Source organism: Lonchura striata, chromosome 7, assembly GCF_050655825.1.
Source record: "Lonchura striata isolate lonStrDom1 chromosome 7, ASM5065582v1, whole genome shotgun sequence".
Lineage (NCBI taxonomy): Eukaryota > Metazoa > Chordata > Aves > Passeriformes > Estrildidae > Lonchura > Lonchura striata.
The window spans coordinates 563,114-589,325 of record NC_140709.1 but is presented as its reverse complement, the minus strand read 5'-3'; the positions used below and the strand labels follow the sequence as shown (position 1 = coordinate 589,325).

At 45.6% G+C, this 26,212-nt stretch overlaps 2 protein-coding genes across 15 annotated transcripts in view; one reads left to right on the top strand and one right to left on the bottom strand.

The window, feature by feature from the left end:
• The window catches only part of CCDC148 (coiled-coil domain containing 148), a 42,302-nt gene extending 33,623 nt beyond the window's left edge, over window positions 1-8,679 (bottom strand). For 4 of the 7 annotated variants that reach the window (XR_014956660.1, XM_021543447.3, XM_085584822.1 and 1 more), the window contains exon 1: window positions 8,551-8,677. The gene's annotated coding sequence lies outside the window, so the exon portion shown is untranslated. The other 3 variants (XM_085584823.1, XM_085584820.1, XM_085584821.1) reach the window with 3 other exon arrangements.
• Window positions 8,680-8,784: 105 nt separating this feature from the next.
• PKP4 (plakophilin 4) overlaps window positions 8,785-26,212 on the top strand; it is a 66,984-nt gene continuing 49,556 nt past the window's right edge. For all 8 annotated transcript variants that reach the window (XM_085584813.1, XM_021543454.4, XM_021543453.4 and 5 more), the window contains exon 1: window positions 8,785-8,896. The gene's annotated coding sequence lies outside the window, so the exon portion shown is untranslated. The remainder of the gene's footprint in view (window positions 8,897-26,212) is intronic.

Below are 26,212 nucleotides of genomic sequence, written 5' to 3'. Positions count from 1 at the left end.
TTTGGTTTCTGATCATCTGAGCACTGCTTCTACTGATAAACTTGGGAAGGGAGTACTACAGTGACTCTCATCTACACCATATAATGAAGGCAAAAATATCACTGATGGAAAATTGGGAGTACTCAAAAGCTCTAAGAAGATTGGATACATCACAGCCACTTCCCTCTATTAAAACCTTTTATTACTGTTCCCTGAGCAGCTGCCGCATCAGCGTCATTCTCCTGTATTACACATTTGGGAAACCATCATCCTAATCTAGGTCCATCTGGCCAGCTTAAAATGACAAGCTTCTAACACAAGACATGCTGTCCTTTTTGAAAAATAACTATGGATACTATAAAGATCAGCAGCAGCAGAGCTACCCCTCTGGATTATTTATTTATTTATTTGTTCATTTGGCAAATTGTTAATATCTTCTTTCTACTGACACGTTTCTGATTAACGTCAGCATTTGACCAAAACTTCACACACATTAACCTTAGCTTCATCTTCTTTTACACGAAATCAAGAGAATACATCTCAAGAACAGAACTGATGCAAAAAAAATTACTTGCCACTTTCTGTAAATTTAGGGTTACTGTATTTGATGAACCAAGTCTTTATTCCTTCTAGCCAACCAGTTCCTCTCTTCCACAATTATGTCATATGTTTGTATTTGATCTCAGCCTTTCACAGGCATTCTTTTCTGTTATTCAACATTATGACCTCACTAAAACACTGAAAGTGAATGCTAAGATGGTTCTGGAAAAGGACAAGACTCATATAAATCTGCATTTTATCTTCAGTAACTTACCAATCAAAATTATAAAAGCACTGCCAGTTATATTTATTTCTGCTTTAATGCAGTTATATCTACAAACCTCTCCAATACTATAAAAGTCCATCTAAGCCTAAATTCCAATATCCTGCCTCAAAGCTTTGCTCAAACTTCATTGCAGACTCTAGGCTGGGAGCCTTGATGCATCTTAGAAAGAAAAAGTGCACAAGACCAACCAGCCACCAGGCAGAAGTCCCTGTACATAGAAATCCGTCCCACAAGAATGCCAAGTCAGCTCTGCCTACAGCCAACCACAGCTAAATCTTTTAGCAGCAGTAAAAAGCACAAGGTTTCTCAAACCTCTTTTTTCTGCTCCTTTGACAATTTAGTATTTCACTATTCACTGAATTGTTTTAGGCAATAAAAACATGTTCTCTTAAAAGATTTCATTTCCAATTCAACCAAACTCTTCAGTGCATTCTTAATGTAAGCCCTTGCTGGTGTCTAAGGTATATGACCTATGTTTATTCTTACATATGGAAATATCCTATACTGAGGCAAGATCCTCCTTGCTTTAATTTAAATAGAAATTAAACTCCCCAGTGTCAATCCTGGAAGAAGCAAAGACTGGTGCCTGCCACATACTGCTCCTGGGGATGAGTCAGGTTCAGTCCAGGCCCCAGTTCCACAAGGGAGTGCTCCCAGCGAGTTTAACCAGTGATTTTGGAAGAGTCTAATTCCACTGTCTCAATTCAAAGTTGTTTGCATACATAAACCTTTGCAGATCTGGGTCACCAGTACCATTTTTCCCTCCCAGCTAAAGGACAGATGGATATCTGGCAGGAAGGTACAATGCTTAATGAGCCAGACATGCCTTTTGAAACATAATTTCTTGTGCATGTTTTAAATCACTCACATTATTAAATGCAAAAATCAATAATATGAATCAAGCCTTCACAAAACACAATTTAGTAGCATCACCAGTGGCAGTACAGCAGGTACCCCTCAGGTTTGTGCAAACGAAGGACACAGAATCCTGTGGCAGCAGGTGGGCCAATCCTCTCTGTGGCTCACATAATGTACTGCTGGGGCTACACCACCAAAAAACCAGAGCTGAAGTACAGACTTACTGCGAACACAACATCGACAGGAACTTGGATTATACATTAGAGCAGAGCTTCCTAAAAAAGAAAAACCCAGGGAAAATCCCCAAACTCAAAATCCCTTATTTTCAGTGCTCTCTTTTGAATATCTGGCTATGTCTTGAACATTTTGTGGAAGGCTTTTTAAAAGATTTTAAAGTTTAATGTTAATCACTTAGCTATTGCTTGTTTTCATTTAAAAAAAAAGGCGTATTAATATGCAGTTGTTGAACTCTCTGATCCTAATTATTGTTAAGGAAAAGAGGCAAAGATTCACTTCCATTGTAGGGTGTGAAGTACAAACAAATAATGAGCTTGATCCCTTAATCAGATCCTTTCTCTTCTAGTTGAACTATCTGAAAATGGCACCCATCCAGAACGTGTTAATCTTGCAGCAGTCAATCCTTTCCACAGGAAGAAAATACAGTATAATGCTTCTATCATTTGGTGTCAAAACAGTTTCTATAAAAATCCCATTGTTTGATTGTAATTTAAATTTACATTCCCCTAAAGAAAGAATTATAGCTCTCTTTGAAATAAAGTCAAGTCTCAGAAATGGTATGTTCCCAAAAGAGACATAGTCCTTTTTGTCTATGATAATCTCATTACTTCCTCATTAAGTAAAACTTAATCCAAATTAGGAAGATCAATTTGAGTAACACTTAAAACAATCAGCTTCATGGGCTGTTCTGTCACAATGCAGGGGTAGGGAATAGCTCATTTGCTTTCTGAGGATCTGCACATCACAAGGGAATTCTATTTCCTCTCCATTCTTGGAATAGTCTTAGAAAATCCAAGAGGAAATAAACTTTAGGAACACTTAGAAAAAATGTTGAAACAAGCAGATAAAAAAAAGGAAGTAAATGTTTCAGAAGTTGGTGCAACATATCTGGATTCCAGTTGTTAAGTCATGCCCCCATTGCTCTTCAGATAAACCAGCAAATGTGATTTTGGTTCCATTGCTGCAAAATGCACAATTGGAAATACAGCTTGAGAGTCATGACAGCTTTATTTTCTGTATCTATGTAGATCTCAGATTTTGTCAAAGCAAGAAGGGAAACAAACGGGAGTTTAAAGAAAAATTAAAGAATTAAAAAGGTAATTTTAAATTGTCCTCACCTTTTGCACTTGCCTCTGTCTTGACTGTTGCCTTCTGTGTAGTATTTTTAATTAAAGTATTTCCTCCTACCCCATTTTCATGGTAGCTTTGTTACTGATGTTTTTTTACTTAACAAACCCAAATCTGCATGGAAGGGTTCCCTGCCCCACTGCTGGAATCCTCTTCTTCACAGCTCTGCTGACAGACCAATTTCTGCACACATTTCCTAATGAATTGCAGGCAGGAGTCAGCAGACTTAGTTTATGTTGTTGGCAGAACAGTTTACTAGTGCTTCAAGAACATACGACTCTGAATAAGTCCAGTTTCTCCTTAAGCCAAGACATTTTTCCCTGTTTAACCTACAAGGAGCTGTGGCTGTCTGGAGCCGCAGCCATTTGCACACTTCCGATTACACTTTGGAGCAATTCTGCATCTCACCTCTGAGCTCCACACATCACTGCCACCCCAAGCTGCAGGTGGGACACACATCCAGGGCAAACACCTGAGGGACCTTGTGAGGTAGTGCTGGCACCAACTGTGCACTGTCCTTTAAGCCAGCCCAGATGATTTTTGTCTGAGTAGTGTAATGGGAGTCAGAGCAGAAAGTTTGTCTGCAGCCTATGAGAGACAAGCCAAGAGGGACAGATAATTCATGTGATTTAGGAGCCACTGCAGCTTATTTTGTCAGGAGCATCAGTATCATTTTGTACAGCTTTTGCCAGTTCTGCTAGGCCAAATTCCCAGAGTTATATGCAGGGAAGCATTTGGCACAACTTCACTTTAAATTTTCACACAATGTTGTCTGATACCTTACTACAAAAAGCAACTCATCCTTGTCTGGGGCCTCTCAGTCACAGCCCTCAGAAATGTACAGCCTTAAACATGAATCAAATAATCTTTCTGCATATACATTTTTTGTGTTATTCAGAAGTATCTCTAGATTTCAGCCTGACATTCTGTATCCTTGCCCTGGTAAGAAATATTACAATTTGGTTAATTTCTCAACATTTTTTCCAGCCTCATACACAAACTATTAAGAAGATAGGTAATATTTTTTTTCAGCAACTGTAGAAGTTGGTAGAAACTAAAAAGGATTTTAGCAGACCTCCCCCTGTCCTTGAGTAGATAGAAGTACCTGCATTGCCCAGAGCTGGGGTGGTGAGGGATTTTTTATTTCTTTGTGGGCTTTGATTGTTTTTTTAAGGTTATTTACACAACAATTACAAGCTTAGGACTTGAAAACCCACTGAACAGACCAACTGCTGATGACCTTGCCTTTACTGGACATCTAAATCAGCATTTCCTGCCATCTTTTCTCCAAACCATTCTCTTGGCTGTTGCCAAGCTGCCTGCTTATTTCCTGGTGCTGCAGGATCCTGGAGGAACCCTGACTTACAGGTGGACACCTGATGAAACCCGATTTCATCATTAGCTGGCTTCAGCAGCACAGCTCACTTAAGGACATCCCTTCTCCTGCTGCCCCACACACAGCACCTTCACTCCTGGGACCATGCTGCCAGCTGAAACAGTATCCTGGGATAGGATTTGTGCAATTGCCAAGGAAAGGTCCCTGAGCTACACTGCAGGTCAGCAAGCTGCTGTTCCTCAAGCCTCTTCCATCCTGCTGAAACATGTATCCAGGGCAAAACCTTTCCCACTCCTGCCAAAAGAGGAGCCTGCACTCCTGCTGCACATGGCTGCTTGCACATTCCTTGGTCCAGGCACTATGGGCAGCAACGGTGTGCTCCGGAAAATGGATCCAGCTGAAAAATAAGGGCAAGTGTGCCAGGGAGGCTTCTGGGGAAGCTGGATCCATTCCATAACGCAGCTCCCTGCACTGTTGCAGGATCCTGGTGCTGGCACTGGAAAGCTGGAGAGAAGTATCATAACGGGCATTATTGTCCTTCCCTTGGCAGCTGGGCATGAGCCTGAGCACGAGGCTCTACAAGGAAGGCCGGTGGTCAAGCTGAGCATTGTGCACCATCTACAATCAGATACTCCTACTTGATGCTTCAGAGCCATGCAAGAAGAAAAGAAAGTGCAAACAACCGGCCAGTATCCAATAATTTTTCCTCAATATTTTGTTTTACCACAGGGAAAGAGTAATATCTATCCACAGCAGAGCAGTAATTTTGAATGGCACTGTCTGAAACAGAATGTTTCTATAAAAGCCTTGTGGTAAGTTTATAATGTGCTTACCACAAGCCCTCACTGAAAAAGCAAAATGCCAGCCCACCCCTTAACCCAGAAATACACCTGCTAGGTGCCTTACCTCCCCAGTTAAACAATAAAAAGCAGGAAAACATTTAGTGCTTTCTATACCAAATGAAACTACAGTTTCAAAATTACCCAAAATCAATTGTATTGCTGTGACATCAACACGATGGCTTGCAGTAACTTTTTTGAAATCAAATTGTAGGTTTTAATAAGATGCAAAAATCCCACATATCTAAGTAACTCCCCATATGAGCACTAAACAGCTGCTCATGTGTTGTGTTAGCCTGCCATGAGCATCACTCTTGTCGCCAGGTATTTTTTTTTTCCCAAACCTTCATAATTTCAGTATCTGGAAGAGATTAAAGTTAAAGCAGGTAGCATTAAATAGCTTCCAGCAGAAACCAAACCACAGCCCTCAGCCTCCCCCAAATAACCCCCCAAAACCAAACCAACCAAATTCACAACAACAAAACAAAAAGTAGAATAAATGAGAAAAACAAAACACAACACCCACCAAGAAAAATAGCAAACTGTTTTTGTGACTGATATTTATCACTAAAATTAAAAGATAGACATGTCAATGTTCTGCAAGGGCTGTAAGCATCTGTGGAATATATATAAAAAGCAAGACTCTGTTATGGATTGATTTCAGACTAGATTAAACAAAGCAGAAAAACATATTAATGACTGGAAACACTGAAGAAGCACAACAGCAGCAAAAACAGCTAGCAAGTATCTGTTAACAGCATTGCCATCTAAACCACAGGAAGATGAGCACAGTCAGTTTAAAGGGTCAGATTTAAGGCTCAAGAGAAACCATACAGTCCCAAAGGAAAGTATGAGACTAGGTTGCTATGAATTGTAAACATAGTGGAATGATGGCTTTCTAAATGAGAATGATACAGACCATCTTACTTGCAAGTTGCATCCAGAAGAAGATGAAAAGAAATAAAATTGACTTGTTTGTTGCCGATTTAAAAAATTATGTAAGAATTTAAACATATATTTGACAAAGGTCACTTTCAGCTAATGGATAAGGAATCAAAGAATCACCATCCAGGCAGCCCTTTGCTAGACATTTAACTGGACAGTTAAAATGGGGTGCCTTTCCATAGCCTATGTCATCCTTGTTGGACAGGACTGCTGCACTGGGACACACGGCAGTCAATTAGATAATGTATTGGCTGCTCAGGGTGCCAAAACAAACCAGCTAGGAGGCTATGACTAATACCAGACAGAATGAAACAGCTTTTCCTCACTGACAGTCATTCAGCATATTTCCAAATCTGACAGGACCTCAAAACATTACTTTCAATTCTTTCTACTTCTCTTGTGCCAAAACAAACTGACTCAAGATCCCTTTCTCCTTCCCAACAGCATTTCTTACCCTTTTCCAGCTCACCCCAATGGGGAACTCTAAAGCACAGCCAGAGCCTGCAATGCATGGCTGCGCAGGGATGCAGGGCACCTGGAGCAGCCTGTTCCTGGTCACCTGGAGCCACCAGAACCAGGAAGGCCTGGGGATGGCATTGTGCCACCTCCTGCATCCTGCCCACAGCGATGCCCAGGAACAGTTTCACTTGCTGAGGGGCAAGTAAGCTTCCTCCTTTCCCAAAAGCTGTTACCTGTGAAAGCCAAGCCAGCATAATAATACCCAAATTACATGTGAAAACCAGTTGAGACTGATTTGAAGCCAATTTAACTAATCCAGTACACCTTTGGTAGAAGCAACCTTACAGCTAAGGAAGGTCACAGCTCTCACACATCCTATGCTTTCTCTTCCCTTTATTCATGATCAAGTTAACTCACATTTTATCTTTTCTTTACTCCAGCTCTCCACTCTCATTTGACCCTTCCACCACTTATTTTATTTCACAACTGCTACTCTATTTTACTAAGTTTCTACTGTTATTTCCCTCAGCTCCTGTTTCCCATTTCCTAGACAGAGACCACCATTTTAGTTTCGTCATATTTTATATGCAGTTCACATGGTATAAACCATGAGATTTTTCAGAGCAGTGAGGACTCAAGACTCCTGGCTACAGCTGTCAAGTGTTTACTATGTGGATATCATCATAATGTAGGAGTTCCTATTGCATTATTCAACAGATAAATAATTATACAAATAGCAACAAAAACCTCAGAGATTAAATATCTTACCAATAGTTTCCATGTAGTATATTACATCCCAAGTGGGAAATTAAGAGAAGGGGCAGACGAGTTTAGAGGTGACTCTCATGTTCAGCTACCTCCTCCTTGTTACCTGCAGTTCCCTCCTAAGCAGAGGCTAACAAGGACATAATTCTAACTGCAGCATCAGCACAGCACCAATTAAACCACAACACGAGTTCATGTGTCCTCACGCCTAAAATAAAACTGTGGTTCACCCCACCAAACAGTAAACCGAAAAACTGAGCTGGATGGAAAACAGACACAAGTTACATGTGGATACCTTTTTCACGTTCCTTCACAGCAGGATTTCTACACCATCTGCATCTATACAACAGGGGAAGAGGGTGAATAAAACAACCTCTAGAGCCAGCAAGAGCTGCTGATTCAAGTGGCCGTTTGCTTTTGGCTCCTCTGAGCCATTTACAACACCGTCCCATGAAGTGGAGAGTGTCGATCGCTATCGTACCTGCAGGGCTGGAGGGTGGGAGGAGAGAATAAGTAAATGGAAAACCAGTCACACCTGGGCTACACCGGGGCGATCTGCTCGGGAGGCTGGAAGGAGAGGAATGGCCCCAGTCAGATTCCCGAGACACACCGAGATGGTAAGTCTAGGTCAGGTATGGGATGCAAAAAATTGATCAAGCATTTAACATGCCCAAAGCTTGTTATTGAAATGTTTTACGGCGATTTTAGGGATACTGGCTTTTCTTTTCGACGTCTATGATTCCTCACACGCCATCAAGAGAGTTCGGCTGCTATTGGAAGCTTAAAATGGTGGGAAATTAAAACACTATGTAAAGCGTTTCCCCATCGTCCCCAAACACCTGGAGTTAGCCCAGGTGTTCGAGCAGCGCCGCGGGCTGTGCGTTCTGCCGGTACCGCGACGCCGGTCACAGGAGCGGCAGGCGGGACGGGACCACGAGCGGCCGGCCAGTCCAAGCTCCCTGTCCAAGAAGGGCCATCCCGGTGACACAGGGTGACGGGCAGACGGGCCCGGCAAAGCCCCCGGAACTCCGGCTGCTCTTCTCTGCGCTCCTCCTTCGGCGGGACAGGAGGCGGCCGGCAGCGCGGGACAGGCACGCCCGGCCATCACGGGCACCCTGCACCGGTTGTGCTCCATCCATCCATCCACCCATCCGTCCATCCATCGCTCGGACACTCACCGCGAGGGCTCACGGCGGTGGGGCCACGGGCAGTGCTGGCGGAGCCGGCCCGGGTCTGTCCCGGCCCGGGTCCGTCCCGGCCCGTCCGCGCCGTCTCCCCCTCACGGCATCGGTAACCACGGCAACCTCAAGTCGCGCCACCATTGGCGGGTTTAACGCGGAGCAGCAGCCAATGGGGCGCCCCCCCGGGCCGCGCCTGGCCAATGGGGGCGGCCGCCGGGCCGGGCAGAGCGTGACGCGTTGCGCGGGCGGGGCGGGGCGGGCGGAGCGGGCGGCGGGGCCGCCACCATGGAGACCCCGGGGTAGGGCGGGCGCGCCCGGCGGGGCCGCGGGGCCGCTCCGCGCGGTGAGTGCGGGCACGGGGAGGCCGCGGGCCGGGGCCGCCGCGCGGGACAGGCGAGGGGCGGCGGGGCGCGGCGCGGGAGGCGAGGCAGGCGAGGCGGCGGACCCCGCCGGGGCATCGGGGCCGAAGAGCCGTCGTCTCGGGCGGACCCGCGGGCGGCGCGCCGCGCGCTCTCCGCGCCCGCGGGGCCGCCCGGAGCCCGGTGGAGCCGCCCGGAGGGGGCCCCGCGGGCGGAGGTGCCACCGCCCTGCCCCGGGCGCCGGGCGGGAGCGCGGAGCCCGGGCCCGCCGGTGCCCGCCGTGTGCGCGAGGTGTGCGCGGCGCCGCGCCCGGAGCTTCGAGCCCAGCGGAGCCGCAGCGGGCAGGGCCGCCGGGCCTCGCCGTGCCCGCAGCGCCGCACGGCCCCGGGCGCGGGGCCGGGCGGGGACACGGCGGGTGCTGCAGGGGATGGCGGGGTCGGCGGAGCGGGCGCGGGCAGCCGGCAGCGCCGGGCCCTGCGCTCCCGGTGTGCTCGTACGGGGCGGCCACGGGGCCCGGCGTCCGCGCCGGTGCTCCCCGGAGTCCCCGGCTCCGGCTGCTGCCCTGGTGTTCCCGGGGGTGCCTGACCCCCCTGCCGTCCCTGTGTTCCCTGCCCGGGACTTAAATCTGAATTTTTCACCCTTCGTGTGACCGCAGAACAAGCCGCGCTCCCGCTGCCGGGAGCCACGGAGCATCCTCGGCCCGCGCACCGGGAGCGCGGCTCTCGGGGCTGTAGGAACTTCTTGCGGTGTTTTCTCCCCCGTCTCCGGTCACACACGCGGGGTGGTCGCGGAGCAGCCCGTGCGGGGTGTGGGTGCGGGGGGACAGCCGTGGCCCGCGGGGACAGGTGGCCGTGCCGCCGGCTGGCCGTGCCTCGGGCGCGCTGCAGTGTGTGCGGGAGCAGAAAGTGCTCTGCAGGTGCCGGTTACCGAGTGCTAGTGCCGTGGCTTGGGCTGGGAGAGCTGGGAAATGAAGTCTTGCCGCAATAAAATAAATGCTGATGCTGAACCCAGGCTGTTTCAACACAGAAAAACTGGAGCTGATGACTCAAGCCCCCTCTAGTCCATTTCTCCTCCCGGCTGACGCTCAGGAGACATCGCCAGTGTTCACAAGCAGACAACTGAGTGTTTCTGAAGTGCCTCTGTTTGCCCCATAGACCTTTGTACTTTTTTTCCCCTAAACAGCCTCCCGCTCCCTGTTAATTTTACATTAGTCATTGCTTCCAGATTCGACTGTTTGAAGGAAGAGGTGTGGTTGGATTGAGAGCACTAGTGTTGCATGAACTGGCTTTTCAGTTTTTTCAGCATTGTCAATTTTTGATAAATTGGAGTTTAGTGATTAAGAGATGACAAAGATGATAATGTTTTCCCCTTAACTAATAACTGTATTTCTGAGGTCAACATAAAATAGTTTGTTCATTGCGATATATATATGGGAACCCACTAAATGTGCCTGTTTAGTTTATGAAGAGACAGTAATTCAGTCATGTTCATCGTATTCAAAGTGGAGGGAGTGTGTGTTGGGGGCAAAAGCTTTCTGTTGGCATTTATATCCTGTAATGTTTCTGTTAAACATTACAATGTTATATGTAAGTAAATGTAACCTTACTGCGGAAAGGTAGGTTGCAGTAACTTTCTTTTTCTGTTGAAATTGCTTATGAAGTTCTCTATTGCTGCTGAAATAAGATGCTATTAATATTTTTAATTTAAGGTAGAAAAGCTGATAGCCCCTTTCCTTTCCAGTAAAAACTATTTTTCCCTTTCATCTTGTCAGATATTCAGCACAAATAGCGGTACTGATACCAGAAGTTCTGCTTTGAAACACAGTTGGACAAAGTTTTGTGCAAGTCATCTTCTATGAGGGGAGATAATTAGTTCTAAATTTTCTTAGATCGTCAAAAGATAATGCCTTTTGGAGTTTGCATTTTTCAATAGTAATGCAGGATCCTTTTATAAAGAACAGTTAAATTCAGTCACACAGTGTAAACAAGGAAAGTTGTAGGATACATTGCCTTTTTATAGAAGCTTCTTGCAATAGCAAAACAGGGTCTGTAGTGCATTTTGAGGTATTTTTCATATTCGGTGATAGCATATACTATGTACAAATAATAGTAATCTTAATTAGTACTGTGTGTTTGCTGTTTAGTGTGGAAACCTACATGCACTGAGAAAAGACTCTGGAGAAAAGCTGCATTTTAAATGAACAGAAAACATAAATAAGTACTTCATGTACTTCTGCTTCACTTTATGTAGATTGTTTAAATACATTTAGTACAGATGAAGAGCAAAAGCAGTTCTGAATCTATGGGAAATTTTGTTATGTTTTTTTTTTTTCTTAATTGTGGTGCTGAAAATAATCCAGTCCTGCAACATCTGGTTATTTGCTGCAGGAAAGTAGTGGCGAGTTCAGGGAGTTCAGTGAGCTTAACAGTAGACTAGTTTGGTTTAGTACCAGGGTAATATACTTAGTATCAGGTTTAGTACTTAGTGTAACGTGGTACAGGAAAACCCCCTAGAAAAGCAAGCAGAACTTGTGATACTTGCCTGGAAAAGCAGAGTAGTGAGCCTGTTAGTGGCCATAGTCTGTGTTGCTCTCAGTTGCTTTTCTGTCATGCTCAGTCACATCAGTGAGTCTGGGTGGGTTTCGTGGAGGTGATGCGGATGAGCAGCTGCGCTCTTTTGTTTTTGGGTGCTCATGGCGTGGAAGAGCAGGGCAGGGTCTGGGAGCAGGGAGCGTTCCTGGTGGGCTGCCATGGGCTGGGACCCTGCTCCAGGAGCGCGTGTGTGGAGCCTGGCCCTCTGCGTGTGCGGAGCCTGGCCCTCTGCATGTGAGGAGCCTGGCCCTCTGCGTGTGAGGAGCCTGCCCCTCTGCGTGTGCGGAGCCTGGCCCTCTGCGTGTGAGGAGCCTGGCCCTCTGCGTGTGCGGAGCCTGGCCCATTGCGTGTGAGGAGCCAGCCCCTCTGCGTGTGAGGAGCCTGCCGCTCTGCGTGTGCGGAGCCTGGCCCATTGCGTGTGAGGAGCCTGGCCCATTGCGTGTGAGGAGCCTGCCGCTCTGCGTGTGCGGAGCCTGGCCCTCTGCGTGTGAGGAGCCTGGCCCATTGCGTGTGAGGAGCCTGCCGCTCTGCGTGTGCGGAGCCTGGCCCATTGCGTGTGAGGAGCCTGCCCCTCTGCGTGTGCGGAGCCTGGCCCGCTGCGTGTGCGGAGCCTGGCCCGCTGCGTGTGCGGAGCCTGCCCCTCTGCGTGTGAGGAGCTTGGCCCATTGCGTGTACGGAGCCTGCCCCTCTGCGTGTGCGGAGCCTGGCCCGCTGCGTGTGCGGAGCCTGGCCCGCTGCGTGTGAGGAGCCTGGCCCTCTGCGTGTGCGGAGCCTGCCCCTCTGCGTGTGCGGAGCCTGGCCCTCTGCGTGTGCGGAGCCTGGCCCATTGCGTGTGCGGAGCCTGGCCCACTGCGTGTGAGGAGCCTGGCCCGCTGCGTGTGCGGAGCCTGGCCCTCTGCGTGTGCGGAGCCTGGCCCATTGCGTGTGCGGAGCCTGGCCTGCTGCGTGTGCGGAGCCTGGCCGCTGCGTGTGCGGAGCCTGGCCCGCTGCGTGTGCTGAGCCTGGCCCTCTGCGTGTGCGGAGCCTGGCCCTCTGCGTGTGCGGAGCCTGCCCCATTGCGTGTGCGGAGCCTGGCCCTCTGCGTGTGCGGAGCCTGGCCCTCTGCGTGTGCGGAGCCTGCCCCTCTGCGTGTGCGGAGCCTGGCCCTCTGCGTGTGAGGAGCCTGGCCCTCTGCGTGTGCGGAGCCTGGCCCATTGCGTGTGCGGAGCCTGGCCCGCTGCGTGTGAGGAGCCTGCCCCTCTGCGTGTGCGGAGCCTGGCCCTCTGCGTGTGAGGAGCCTGCCCCTCTGCGTGTGAGGAGCCTGGCCCTCTGCGTGTGCGGAGCCTGGCCCATTGCGTGTGCGGAGCCTGCCCCTCTGCGTGTGAGGAGCCTGCCCCTCTGCGTGTGTGGAGCCTGGCCCGCTGCGTGTGAGGAGCTTGGCCCATTGCGTGTGAGGAGCCTGCCCCTCTGCGTGTGAGGAGCCTGGCCCATTGCGTGTACGGAGCCTGCCCCTCTGCGTGTGCGGAGCCTGGCCCGCTGCGTGTGCGGAGCCTGGCCCGCTGCGTGTGCGGAGCCTGGCCCTCTGCGTGTGCGGAGCCTGGCCCATTGCGTGTGCGGAGCCTGGCCCTCTGCGTGTGCGGAGCCTGGCCCATTGCGTGTGCGGAGCCTGCACTGAGGCTCCACGGCCTCCCTGGACACACGGCTGTCCTGAGCCTGGACACACAGCTGCTCCACAGCCTCCCTGGACACACGGCTGCCCTGAGCTGTGTTTCTACCTTGTACAGCAACCATGTGGACATCTCCCTGGGAACCTGTGTAGGTGCGGGGCAGAATTTTCAGCATTTTTGGTCAGGTTGTGGGTTTTTTTTTTCTCAAGCAAAAAGATGATGTCAAATCCTTAGGAATATGGCATGTACTGCCAGTCCAAAATTAAACTAGTTTGAACCTCAGTAATGAAGTGGGAAAAGAGAAAGGCCTGGCATAGCTTTGTGTGTGAGTGACCAGAAACGAGATGTGAAACTGGGCTGTTGGGCATGGCCAGTAGCTATCACTTGCTGCTTGCCTTCACCTTGATTGCAATGTTGCTGTTAACAAGGAAGTTCAAATGCTGGTGAAGATGGGGAATAAACATACAACCACAGCCAAGCCCGGAGCCAGGGCCTGTGGAAATGGCTCTTCCCAAGGAGCAGGCTGTGTTGGCCCTGGCAGCAGAACCTGGGAGTGGAGCTGGAGGGGATGATGGCACTGAGCAGTCTCTGGGCATGCTTGGGAGCTTTGCTGATTCTCAGCTGCTTTTCCTAAGGCCTGCAAGATGTCCTAGTTCATTGGATAACTTCTGATGTTCTTTTATCCAAACAGAATACTCATTTATTCTGCTTGGGGGAGGTTTGCAGAGGGAGGGGAGGAGGTGGATAAAGACAGCCAAAAACTGCCTCTGGTGACCTTCCCAAAGCTTTGCTTGCACAGAAGAAAATCCCAGTGTTTTGTCAGTTAAATCTCTGCAGCTAGCTGCAGCGTTCAGACATTTGCTCCTCTCCCTCTTGCTGCCCTTAGTACCTCTCTCCTTTAGTTTGAGGCAGACAAGAGAGGCTTGGATTTCAGGAGGAAGGAAGGAGTCCATAGCTTTCACAGATTAATTATTTTCTTTTTTGATAGTGGAATCCCTGACTCTGTCGTTGAAAGGGAAGGCTGAAGGAGAAGGGTCTGGGAGTGATGTGTCTCGGAGGCTCAGCTGGGCCATGGGAGGCTGGAGGCCATGGTGCTCGACCATGGAGTGGCCATGTGTCCAGGCCCAGGACCGTGTCCAGGCCCGGGGAGGTGACTCCAGCACAGGCTTGTCCTCCTTTCAGGACGGGCGGTGTGAGTCAGCCCTCCTTCCTGAAGAGCGAGCGGTGTCTCTGGGAACCGGCCCGGCCAGTTCCCTGCCGCCTCTCCTTGCCTTTCCTCCCTGCCAGCGGGAAGCCACAGCCTGCGGCTGCTGGGATCCCTGGAGAATGTCTGGGGCTCTCTTCAGCTTTCTGGTGCTCTTCATTGCATCCCACTCTTACAGGAAAACAAGGATGTCTTTGGAAAGCTGGGAAAAATCAGTTCTTTGAGTATGGCATCTTTAAACAAGGTGCCATTTTAACAGACTTTTTATAAAAAGGCATGCTTTTGTTATACGTGTGTTTTCCCACTTTAATTTTAAGCAATTTTACTGTATAAAGAAAAAGAAATTTCTAGTTTTCTCCAAAATGTCTTCATGACCATCTCTTGCAGACCTTCCCCCCTTTTTTTTAACTTTGCACAGCATTTTAGAGATTTTACCTACCTAGGTAAGAAATTTCCTTACTAGGAATTGAAAACCAGTCAACTTCCTTTTTAATTGCTTTCAAAAATAATTTTAAATATGTCTTTATTTTAGTGGAGAAAATGAAACCAGGAGTTGTTACTTTGAGAGTCATTAAACCATTATTCAAGAAAAAAGTAAAATTAACCCCCCACCATGTAGTGTTCTAACTGAAATGCAGTGTGTTTTTGTGAACCTTCAATTAACATTATAGTTGATCTAATGTTTTGATTGGTGTTGTGATGAATTCATTATTAAAGAGCAGAAAGGAATCTATTGTAAATTCTTTGAAGGTGCACAAGTTGAAACTTGCATTCTGCATCACAGCTCAGTGGGGGGATTTTTAACGTATTTACTGTTTCTGCATGGGTTGGTGGTTGTGGGCAGTGAATGAAACCCTCCTGTGGCTATGGGAGCTATGGGGTGTGTGAGGCAGGTGGTTCACAACCCTGTGCAGGCTGTAGGATGAACTGGCCATGAGGGTTGGCTGAGTTTGTGCAGAGCAGTTTAGGGCAGCGGGTCGCCATTCCCTGAGGTGCATGGGGGAGCCCTGATGGCATTTGCTTGTCTTGGGGCACCTGTGCTGGCTGGCAGTAGGGGTGGCTCTGCATCAGGTTGGTGCAAGAAATGCCCTTAGACTGACTGGGGACACCTCCAGAGGCAGCACGAGCACGAGGGAGAGCGTCCTGGGAGGAGGTGGAGGGGCTGAAGGCAGGAAGGTAGGGGCCATATTCCTAGTGCAGGTAGGACAAGGAGTAGCAGAGGTGTGGGAGCAAGTGAGGAAAAGAAGAAGTTGTTGTGTGATGCCAAACAGCCGGACTTTTTGTCCCATGAGGTCCAGCTGTAAGAAACAAGGAAGATGCATTAAAAAATTTCTGGATTTCTGTTTGTTTCTGTGGGTGCCAAAAACTTTTCCTGTCTTTCTCTTCTTATCAAAAGCTCCTCATCTTCTGTCTGTGGTGTAGCAAGCCAAAGACTATCATCTGGGCTATGCTTTTAGCAGGTTTTTATAAATGGACTCAAAAGCATTTGCATTATACATGTCCAAATATAAAGCAGTTAATCTATCCCTTAGTTTGCTCTATATGATCTTACTTAATGCCGTCTGTGCTAGAAATCTGATGTGAATGGGAGATTTCCATTATGTGGTGGATTTTTCTCCTCTTCCCCAGGAAGGCAGCAGCCGGCATCCTAGGTGCTCTGAAAGGAAACCTTTTCTTTTCCAAACCCATGATCTTCACTGTCTTGCCTTGGCAAAACTCCCTGTTGTGTAGCCTGGGAATTGATATTGGCACATTTGCTATAATACGGGTAAATCTGATTGGTGAAAACTAAAACCAGAGAAACTCACCTCTCTGTGAAGTGATTTCAGACAAATGATAATTCTTTAACTTCCATGTCAATGTGACAGGCTTAAAGCTGAAGCATTTAGTATCTTTTGCAAAATGAGCCCAAGGTAGTATATGTAATGTAACTGATTTCAGTGGCTTCTGGACATGTGGAGCACTGGACTGTTAACTGGAGACATTCTGTATACAGGTGTGTTTATGCAACGGTGTTCAACAATTGTCTTCTAATTCATGCTCAAGTCTTGTGTGGTATCTAAAAGTACATAGGGAAAGAGATCTCAGCAAATATTTTCATCATGTTTTATTTAAAAACAAAATTACCTATATTCTTATTGAGAAATAATGCAGCAGTATTGAAATCACAGCCTGCTGTGAAAGGAGATTTAATTTGTATCATACTGGTGTCTAAACTCCAAGTTGGTGTGCCTCTCTGTGAAGTAGAGGGAAGTCTGTTCTCCATAGAGCTTACAGGCAGAAAGGCAAAGTTTATGAAATGCCTGGAGAAGATACCAAGAGCAAACCTTTGTGTAACACACACCTTATCCAGGGTGCTTGTGAGCCAGTGCTAAACCTGGGGGTGTGATTTCATTCAGCCTTAATCAAAGGTATACTGACAGAACTTGCCACCTGCTGCTGCTCCATAGCCTTCATACCCAGCTTTGTCCTCATAACTAATGTAATGAAAATACCCAGTTCCATATTACAGCTGAAATTGAAAATATTGGCAGTGAGATGACTGATACAATGCATCACTTGTTCCTGGGAGCATGTTTGTATTTTGATGTGAGATGAAAAAACATTGAACCCAGAAATCTCAGACTGCCTTGTAGACTTGTGAGATGTGCCTGTTTGCTCTGTGTTATTTGGACTATCAAATAAAGAAAGAAAATTCTGAGTTTTCTTAGTTTTGCTCTTGTTTCTTAGCATAAATCATGGCAACAGCATACACTGAAATTTGGGAAATTTCACTGTCATTAAATACATTCTTTTCCAGAAGGTACTTGAAAAAAAATCCTAGTTCAGTGTTTTTCACAGAATAAACAGACTGGCAGAAAAACTTCCTGTGGCTCAAGAATTTGACACTTCTTAAGGAAGTTCTGAAGTTCTGGTAGAGAGCACTGCCTGTTGTGGGATGCTTTTTGTTCAGGCTGACATAGTTAGTCTTTCAACACTCAGACCTTTTAAATTTAGTTGTGGAACCCAGGTTATTTTTAAACAGGAAAAAAAAATCACCAGGTCATGTACTGCCACTGAGATAAAATCAAAAACTGCAAGAACAAAAGACCCAAATCCCCCCCCGCCACCGTCCCTGCAAAAAAAAAAAAAATCCTGAAGTTATGTAGTGAAGAAGTGTTGAATTAGAAAGGCACACTGAATCCAGGAACTGGATTTGTCTGATGAGATACAGAGTTTTATTGTTTTATTTTGGCCAACTTGAGTGCTCTGAATGGAGCCACCCACTGTCCATCGGGAGCTGCTGCTGCATTGATCCAGTGTAGAAATGTAGTTGCTCAGTAGAGGAGGATAACATTTTTTAATTAAACTTAATGCATTTATTGCTCTTCATAATGGGTAGATTTTAAATATCTTATTTACTGTTGTAAATATAGATACAAAAGAAGATACCCTGAATCACAATGTCCTGCTTTTAGGAGGTGTGAACTGCATTAGATTTAGGAAGCCTTGCCTTGTTACAATACAGCAAATACTATTTTACTGATACAGTTCATTGTATTAGTTAATATGGTGATATTGAATTGTTTTGTATTACTAGTATATTGATTTAACCTATAATATAAATATTGATATATTTCAGACTGAAATTTGAAATACTAAAGGAAGTTACTTTTTTTTTTTGATAGCAAAGATAATTCAGGTTATTGCAATTTTTTCAGAATTTTCCTTTGTTTTCTCTGCATCCCAATGTGTCACAGGAGTCATACTGCAACAGAACAAAAATGTTTTACTGTGGCAATATTCCAGGGTTTTTTGGTTTTGGTTTGCTTTTTGTTTTTTTTAAGAAAGTTGAAGAATATGCTTTATGTGCAGCAGTGCACACTGTGGGATGGTATTTTCACCTGGTCAGGTGTTGCCATTCAGAAGTGACCTTGTGGTGGAGGCTGTGTTGGTCAGGCCTGCGTGCCCCTCTCACAGGTAGAGCAGCTGTGCAAGTTCCAGCTCAATGACTGCACGAAAGCCCAGTCTGCACCAACCCAAATAACAAACCCCTGCACCAGGCTGGCCCGCTGGGGCTGCTGCAGGAGCACCTGGAATCCTCAGCTCCTCACTGAGTGCTGGAACTGTTTTCCCAGAGTCTGCTGAATCCTGGCTTGCTAAACTGATTGTTCTCCCGCTTGGTGATGTGATTGAGCATGGTGAAAACAAAGGACTCTGCTGCACAGACACTTTCTGTGTTTTGAAGCATAAACATGACCTTTTTCCTGTGCATGGGAGCTGATTGATCACACTTTAGAAGAATGCCCTGGTGTGAAAAATTCAGACAGCCCTTCCTTCAGCTATGCAGCACTCAGGAAGGCCTCGTTCCACAGGCCAGCAGCTGCCATCTGTCTGTATGAACTTCCTCACAAAATGAAGAACTGCTAACTCTGAGCAGATCACTTCTAGGGTTGCTCTTGCTTCTCTTGGAGCTGATAATTGGGTCTTCCTTCCTCCAGGTTCCCTGACACAAGCAGGCCTTTGGAAGAACTTGTTACTGTTGTCTGCATGGCAGATAGCCACCTGCCTGTGGGGGTTTTCTTTCCAAATATTTGACGTGTCTGTCTCACTTCCAAGTCTTTAGTGGGCAAACTTAAACATGTTGGAGGAAGGGGAGGCAGGCTGTGCTGCTGCATGGATTGTGTTTGGCTGTGTCCCTCCTTGCACAGGATCTCGCGGAGACTGCCTTCGATTTGATCTCCAGACTTAAACTATCCTCTAGCTGACTGAAATGGTTTGCATCTTGCACAGAATTACAGCCAGAATGGAGATTTTTATCTTGGAATTTTTTTTTTTTTTAATCTTGGATTTTTATCTTGGAAGCAAAAATGCCTTGTATGTCCAGAAATTCAAGGGTGGTGTGTCCTTTTCTCTAGTACAAACATAAATACTGCATGTGAAAGCTCTGCTATGTCATGCTACTAATGCCCAGGAACTAATTAACAACCAGCCCCAGAGCCTCTGCTCCAGCAACTTATAACAGCCTGGGGCAGGAGGAGAGCAGAGATGTACTTGGGATGTCTACACAGGCTTCTTAACTTTGTAAATTTTTACAACATTTATTTTATCAACCCTCCCATTGTAGTGCTGTCTTTTGGATTTACATTTGGCAATGTATTGTATTATTTCTTACACCAAGATAAGAGGTGAAAATCCTTACGGAAGAGTTTAGTCTGTTGAAATTCAAAACTGTTAAGCTCACTTGACCTGTATTTCAGAACCGAGTTTTGGTTGGTTCTAGACAACAGATGAGTAACCACTGTTCTGCAACATCTTTTGTTGCAATAATCACTTGTACTTGGATCTTTTAAAAGATTTCTTACAGAATATGGGAAAAAAACTTCTGGGAAACAGCTAATACTTGGTGTTCCTTCAAAGTATTTATCCATTTTGCAGAACTTTTAAAAAGATATTGTAGGCTGGAATTTATCTCCTTTACAATTGCATCCCCATAACTTAGCTGAATCTAGTAATTCCAGAGTGGAAGATGTGAAGTTTGTGCAGCCAGCTTGTTTCCTAGTGGAGGCTGGGAGAGAGCCCTGGGGTACAGAACACCACCAGCCCAGGTCCCTGTCAGTCGGGATTAGCCAAAGGGATCTCTGCTCTGCTGCACTGGAGCTGTTCTGAAGGGTTTGTGGATAGTTGGGTTTACCAAATGCTTGTGATGTTTGGACCTTTTCAGTCTCTGAAATGGCACAATTCAGTGGCAAGACAATGTTTGTCACTGAGGATATGCTGTTTTTTGGGATACAGTACTTGTTAATGCATTGGCTGATCTCTCACATAGTGCATGGAGTGAGCAGCTCTCTGTTTCAATGTTGGGGACTTAGTTTCCTTCCAAAGGTCCTTACTGATGGACAACCTTGTATGCTCCAAGGTTCAGACTTCTTGCCAATGTATGTTTTCAATATGAATGTGAATCAGTTTGGCATGTTAAATTTGTGAGACTTACAGCTTCGTAAATTTATGAACACTAATGGCACCCTTTCAGTTTTAGGTGTGCATCAGTTTTTCACTGAGTTTTTCTTGAAACAAAAGCTGGTGTTTGATAGGATTAATCTTGTCCAGGATACTGGCAGTGGGCCTGTGAAGCTGGCTGAGGTGGTGCTAATCCCTGGCTTTGTTTCTGTTTTGCCTTTTTTGTCTCAAAGTGTGTGTTAGGAGATCCAGTGGCTGTGCCTCTCACCTGGCCAACATGGATCATTTATTTTTCTAGATGAAAGAACAGGCCTGTCAAACTTCCTGCAGTGTAGGATCTGTGTGGATATACATGGCAGATTCAAAGAGAATGGTGACTTGTGTGTGCTGAGTGACTTGGGTAGGGGACAGTCAGCCTGTCCCCCAAGTTATTGTTCATCTTGGCACAACTACAGCTGTGATACTCATTTGGGTAGGTTAGAGCAGCTGTGGCCTTGACTTGCTCCTACACTGGACAGACAGGATCCCTGGACAGATAAGATCCCTCTTTATGCCAGGTGAGCTTAAACCACAATGTGAAGTCTTGACATGCTACTAGAGAAGGGAGACAAAGTGACTTGAACTAATGGTTTTTACATACCAGCTTATACTTTAAATGAGGTGGAACTTTAACATGTGATTTTGTGGATATGCAGATATTCCTGGTATTGCTGGAGTTCTATGGGTGGATGCTAAATGCAGTAATAGTTTTGGTTGTTAGTTAGCTGAGCTATTGTATGAAGATACAGGTGTATGTCTTAATAAATAGAATCCTAACTGAAACGGTCCTACCACAGCAGGAAAGCAAACAAATCACCTTGATTTGACCTTAACATTTTCCAGCTGCAGAGATGCCAGTAGAATGTGAATCAAAACAGTACTGCCTGTAAACACATCCCAGAGGAGCCAGCTACTTTCTGCTGGTTTAACTCTGATTGAAGGAGTTTGACTCCCCTTAAGGTAGATATTATTTTATTTGTACAAATAGGAAAAAATAAGTCAGATGCACTGGTATGATAGGAATCATCTTTATTGATCCTAACAGTGCAATTACAACAGTGGAGAAAATAGTCATCAGTAATTCTATTCTCAAATAGTATAGTCACTATACTTTTTTACTTTTCCAAAATGTTCATTTCACTGGGAAATTTCCTAATTTGTAGCTACAGTGATAGATTTCTTTATAGTCATTTAAGACTTGTTTGATCTTCTCTCAAATGTTTCCTTATCCTTATTTTTACACCCAAGTGTTCATAGAAAATAATATCTTCTTCATTTCTATTTTGAAAGGTTTCTGGTGATGAAAAAGGAGGATTTGGTTTCTTTGTCATCATGACAGCCTTTGAATTCAGGCAGACCAGCAGAACCAACTGCAAATATGAAAATCAAGGCCTGTGCCAGGTGCTGAGTTAACTTCCATTTCATTCTAAGGGAGCAACACTTCAGATTCTCTGCTGGAAGTGTGTTTTTGATGCCCTCTACAGCAGCATGTGCCCCCACTGTCGCCATCTCACAGGAGCAGCTATGTTCTTCTCTCCAGTTACCTCTTGGGGATGACCTTGCTGTCTGTCACAGAAACTTTCTTTGGTCACTGTCTGTGACTTGGGTAAAGAGCATTGGCAAGATGATTAATGCCCCGTGTCCTTCTTGCCTACCAAACCCCCCTGAATTTGGAAGATATGAAGGCCCGTAGTTTTGCTGGTGTTAAGTGTGATCAATCACAAGGGAATTCCTAGTGGAAAAAGGGTGGAGAAGTAAATTCTACTTCTTTGTCTTCCTTCCCTTAAGCAGGCTGTGTACATGATGGTCATTTGACAACAGAGATTGTGTTTGCCTTGTCTGAGGTACCTGCTGGGCTGTTACCTGCCTGTGTTTTCTCTGCAGACAGATATTTCTGTCATTCTTAGTTGCTGTGCTGCTTTAGCTTGCTTGTCTCTAGCTTTCTTATTATTATTATTATTATTATTATTATTATTATTATTTGACTTGGAAAACAGCAGCAGACAGGTAGATTTCTACACTCCCCTTAGGCTAGGAAGGGATTCTTTTGCATTTGTATCTCTTTTTAAAAGCAGGTATGCTTCCCAGATAAGGACTCCTCTATTAGCTTAGTTACATGCTTCTGTGTGTCATCCCTTCCACTGCTTTGGATAGCTATGGATTTATTTGGGAGCAGGAGATCAGCTCTGCTGGGTTCAGCTGGTTCATATCACCACACTCTTTTCTATTTCGTAAGACTGGTTCTTCTCAAATCCAGCACTTAAGTTGCAGTTCTGCCTACTTGAATTATCTTTCCATTTAGAAATAGAATCAGTCTATAATGATGTGCTCCATGGCAATTTTGGCAACTGATTTTTTTCTGTTCTGTTTTCCAGGCTTGAGTTTGTTGCATAATCTTTTTTATTTAACTGCATTTTTTTGTTGCCGTATCCATTAAATGAACAGCTGTGCCCACCACTGTGCTGATTATTTGTGCCTCCATTGATGTCTAGAGCAGCTGGGTCTAACAGGACCAAGATTCTGGTGGTATCTGTTTCTAATAGAGCTTGCACCCCAGAGTGTGAGTGGCCACTACTAGCAGCTGTCTCTGCTGTTGGAGATGGACTGAACAGTGTTAATGGCTATGTTGTAAACCTCTATCCTTTGTCATGTGAAGGAACTCCGGTTACAAAACTGAACAGCCTCCAGAGAGGTAATTACTTTCTGTGACTTCTCTTGGTGACATGATTGTTCCTATCCTTTGAATTTTGCTTTGGTCAGTGGGTTTTACAATTCACTGTTTGATTAAGATTGTAACTAATAAATTACAAATATGACAGAAGTCTATTGTGAAGACAATGAATTGATGGCTTACTGAGGAAGTCTTTTTTTTCTGTTGGAAGTTGGTAGCTCTGAGCATGCTGTACTTTGTACCAGCACAAGTTTTTCAATCTTTTGCTAGGAGGTTGTCAGTGAGGTTGGGGTCATCAGTTCTTTAGAATTCAGTGTGAAACCTACAGTTTCACACATATTGCCATTCCAGTAAACAGTTTCAATTTCATGAAGATTTACTTGAGGATAATAGAGTCAAAAGACTTGTCCCACCCCTGCATGGTGTTTGTTGGTGTAAGATGTGGAACAAGTAACCAGCCTTGTGTCAGAGCTCTTCTACCACCTTTTCCTTTCTTTAAATTCTTTCATTTCTCATTCCTGTGCAGGACAGGGGTAGTGATGGTAGTGATCTTGGTTTTGAAAGAGTATCAGACTGGCTCCACCAAGATGTAGGCTGGCTCCCTGGCACTGCTGCTGGCCTCAGAGGCAGGCCTGACTGCAGAGGCACAGGTGAGCCAGCACTACTCCTGCCATCACAGCAGCAGTGTGTGGGCAGGACAGTGCTCCTGGGAGGAAGCTGGCTTGTTCTGGGCTGGTTTGTCAACCAGGCATGGTTCTGCTCAGCCCTGGTGCTATGTTTGCCTGGTGGCTGCCCTGCCTCAAGGGAGCTGTGCTCAGATCCCCGAGTACCCAAGGACAGCAGCTCTCCAGGATGTCACCCCGAGACACAAGGGCAGGTACTCTGTCAGCTCAGTTGCAAATCAATACTGTCTTTTAAGGTGACCATAAATGACAGGGGACTTCTTGCTTATTCCTGGGCGTATTCTTTCTGTGGCTCACCAGGAGGATGATGACAGGTAGCAGCAGCATCAGTATTAAGAACAGATAAAAATGGGACAAGGTAATGCATGTGCATGTTTACCCTGCTGTATGGGAATGTGCTGATCTGAAGTCTGCATTAATAACCTTGCTGAGGGCTACTTTTAAAACATGTACGAAAAGAGTGACAGTATTAATCAGGAGATGTGTACTGAGTGTTATTTGGAATTAACCAGCAGCATTACTGGAGAGAAACAACTTAACTAACAAAATGTATTTGCCATTTTAAAGAAGCAACTTCTTTCAAAACCTTATTTGAATTAATAATTGTGTGCAGACTATGTATATATATATATATATATATATATATATATGTATATATATATGACAATTTTCATCAAGTTTTTATTGGGCTTTAGTTTGACAAAAGATGTGCAGTGTTACACATTTCTTTTAAACACGGTTTGTGTAAGGTAGATTTTTGAGCCTACTTTTGCCCCTCCTTGCTGGACATGTTCACGTTTGCTCTGATATTTGAGCTTTACCTGTTAGGTCATATGAGAATGGAAGTAATAGAGAATGTCCTATATTACATTAAGTTAAAGAATAAAAACCAATAGTTTGAACCTCTATAGAATTCCTGCGCTATTGCTGAAAAGTTCAATTTTAAATGTTTTGGTTTGAAGTGGTCGCTCACAAGCAGGCAAGAAGATGCTATTAGGTGGATATGCATTCTGTTGCTATCTGTAATTTATCCTGCTGTCTGTGATACTGAGAAGATGACTAGCAGCTGCCTTGGAGCACCTCACTGAAATGGTTCATTTGAGGTGGCAGAAATGGTTTGTGTGCCGAGTATTTCCCAGCTGTGCAGTGCAGTGGCTGGGGTGTTGGTGGATTCCTCCCTTCCGCTCAGGCCCGTGTTCAGTGCTGCATCCTGCCAAAGGGGCCCGTTCCTGCCATGCTTCACGGCGCCCGGGAAGGACAGCTCAGTAGCAGCTCTCTGAAATGGTACATATTCTTATGGAGCTGAAGTAAGGCATTCTAAAAATGGAAAGATATGCCTCTAACTACAATTACCCCCTAAGCATTACTTAAAAGAGCAATAAAGAGCAATCTTGCAAGTGGTGGAAGTGCATTCTTTTCTGCTGGTGTCATCCAGGAGTGTATTTCCTGAGTTGTTGTATTGACGTTCTCCTGGACTTGCAGAGAGCAAGTAGGAGCAGGCTTTCTCAAGTTTGAAAGTGGAAATCCCCTAAAACACTAATTAATTGTTGTATTTTTTTAAGACATAAAATTGCACAATTTTCCAACTCCCTCATTGTTACTGAAAGGCTTTACTTTTGATCACTGCCTTTTAAACCCTTCATTCTGAGATTTGTGTTACAGCACAGTGAAAATAACTGGTAGAATTTCTGTCTTCACTGTTGGTAGATGTGCTTATTTAAACACATCAATATTAATTGTCAGGCATATCTAAATTGTAAGTGTGAACATTTAATTTTTTCTAGTATGTATAGATGTGAAATGATCTAAAAATTTGTGTTCTTTTGAATTTAGAAGGGCAAAAAGGACCCCCTGTATTCCATTTAGAGAAGACAGCAACACTTAAATAATTAATGTAATTTATATTGTCTGATACTGGCAAGAAGGTAGCTGTAGCTCTTTTAAATATTATCCTTGATTATTGTTTTGTCCTTCCTGCAGTGACTTCAGGATTTTGGCTGTTACTGCTTTTCCCAAAAGTCACTGCTTTATATCCAAACACAGGCAACTTCTGCATAAAATTTGCTTTGCTTTGGTTGCTTTCTTCTGACTTTTCGATTGATCCAGCTTGAAATTGGGTGCACAAAACTTCACTGAAGCAGTCTGGGAAGATTGTGCATTTTCAGTGCACTGCGAAGTGGAAAAGTAGCAGGAGGGATCACTGAGGTACCTTTTTTTCCTTTTCCCTCTCTTTTCTTTGCCAGGGGAAGGTACTTGGATTACAGGCATCCCAGTTTTGTGTTTTCCTCAGAGCTATTGTTTTGCTGTATCTGCTTCCATGCAGGACTTGGTTCTCTGTGTCAGCCGCATCACCTGGAGTGTGGGTGAGGCAGGGCTGTGTGTGGGAGGTAATACAGAATTGGGGATTGCTGGGCTCGATGAACAGCCTTCAGCCTTTGGTGTGTTGGGCTTCAGCGGCTGGATTTGAGCTTGCTGTTTGTTTTAAGCTGGATTCTCCTGTAGCTCTTGACCTCTGCCTGCTGGCCT